The sequence below is a fragment of the Silene latifolia genome, chromosome 10 (genome assembly GCF_048544455.1).
Source record: "Silene latifolia isolate original U9 population chromosome 10, ASM4854445v1, whole genome shotgun sequence".
In the NCBI taxonomy this organism is placed as follows: domain Eukaryota; kingdom Viridiplantae; phylum Streptophyta; class Magnoliopsida; order Caryophyllales; family Caryophyllaceae; genus Silene; species Silene latifolia.
The window spans coordinates 28029684-28031876 of NC_133535.1; positions in this window are offsets into that span (position 1 = coordinate 28029684).

Consider the following 2193-nt stretch of genomic DNA (forward strand, 5'->3'; position numbering starts at 1 on the left):
GGATCGATGGATGTTGAGCTGAGATGAGTTAGATGTTTTGGGTGGTTGCCTTGTGATTTGGAGAATGTCACCATCTATGCTTTAGGTTTCGAGAGTATAACAAGACCTCTTTGGGGTGATAGATTATGGAAAAGGATTTTTGAATTGGGATTTTGATTAAGGGTTGTACCATTTTGAGAAACTCATAGTTGACACTAGATGGATATGAGCATAGCTTTGTTAGAAGCTTTGACCTTGATCTCGTGGAGGTTGTTTGTAGATGTCTCAGGATTTAGAGTAGTGAAATCACACTTATAGTGAAGTACCTTGTTTCTTGGAATAGCTTAGGATGAAGTAACATAGGTGTTTTGAGGAAATCCTTTGAAATAATGTGGTTGTGAGATTGATTTTTATTAGGAAGTTTTTCGAAACCGTTTGGGATGATGTAGTGTTTGAGATTTGAGTACCTGACGTCTCCTTGTTGTCTAATTTCCCTTTTTCTTTGACCATAAGCGTTACCGTTCATACCTCTCTCCCTCGCTTCATCATGCTCCTCCTTTAATTTTGATGCTGGTAAAACTCTTATCTTTTACATCCTTGTAAATTTGACTTCAATTCTTATCCCTAGGAAGTTCATCATAGTTCTTTTGATTAGTTAAGTTGGAACTCTCTTAACGTACTTTGCATTTATGATATCTAAGTTCTTTCCTTTTCGTACAATTTCTGAACGTTTCAAGCTATCATTTTTGGTTCATTGTTAAAAATTTATATTATCTTTACAAAATCTTACCTATTTTAAAATGTTCGAAAATGAAAATTTGATTTAGTTCCCCATCTGTTCCTTGAGTGTAAATTTATTTATCATGATTTTAATTGCTAAACCCGAGATTTCTTTAAATTTTATCCAATTTCTGTTAACTTTGATCTATTTATGATTCCTTTGTCAAAGTTTAATATCATATTTTTAGGAATTTAATTCCTTTTTGAGTTTAAAAGTGAAACCTTTATTTCCATTTTGGCTTATGCAAAAGAAAATTTGAGTGGATTACCTTTTCTTTGGATTTTAACGTTGATCGGACGTTATTAGAGACGTTTAATAACTTGTTCTATGCTTGTCGGCGAGTGATTTTTGTTTTAAATTTGTCTCTGACTTGGAAAGTTAACGTTCTTGTGTGCACGACAAGAGCAATTCCGTTCCATGAATGAGACTTATATTTTTGAAAACTCTTCATTAATGTGTTTGAAGGTATTTTGATTTTTGATTTATACAAATGATTTGCCTTCTGACCTTATCTTTGATTTGGAATGAGATGTTCTTGAATACGTAACGAGAACACTTTCGTTCCTTTGATGAGAATCTGGTTCTGTCGGAAAATTTTAGTTGAAGCTCTTGAAAGAATTTTGATTCTTACGATAAGTGACCTTTTAAATGTTTTAGTTACCGATCTCAATTCCAGTTTTATTTTCATAACCTTCCATTTCTACTTTCAAGTTTCGAGGACGAAACTTTTTAAAAGATGGGGTGATTGTAACACCCCGTATTTTATTAAGTTGGATAAAATTCTTTTAATTGCTATTTTGAATTTAATTACATCATTTAAAGATTTATATATATATGCTTAGCTAATTAATTAATTTCATCATAATTCGATACGTTAATTTTAATAATCATTAATAAGTTTATTTAAAGTTAGTTCGAGTTTATTGAAGTTAGTTCGAGTTTATTTATTTAATAATTTCCGTTTCTTTACGAGTCCTTATGAAAGTTGTTTTAAGTGAACCCGGGATGGATTTTGGGAACAAAACCGTCCAATTAGCTATTTTGAGCTTATTTCACTAAATTAGCAATTTTTATTAATATCCGTTAGTTTCGTAAAAATCGCTAATAATTCCGATTCAAGCTGATATCGTATTATTTCCGTTAACTAGCTGAGTTTATTTTATTTTCATTCATTAAATTTATTTATTATTGAGTATGTTTTATCTCGAAAACCTTTACTTAAATCGGTTTAGTTTAACTCGAGACGGTTTTAAAAACTAGCGAAATTACTTAACGATGAAGAAAGATACGTATAATAAATAGCAGGCTAGCAGACTGCTGTCTCTTTTTCACGAACGCACGTCTCTTTTCTTCTTCTTTGTTTTCTTCTTCTGGAGAGTTCTCTTTCCTTTTCAAAATTTGATCTGTTAATCGACGTCGGTGCTCCGTTTCTC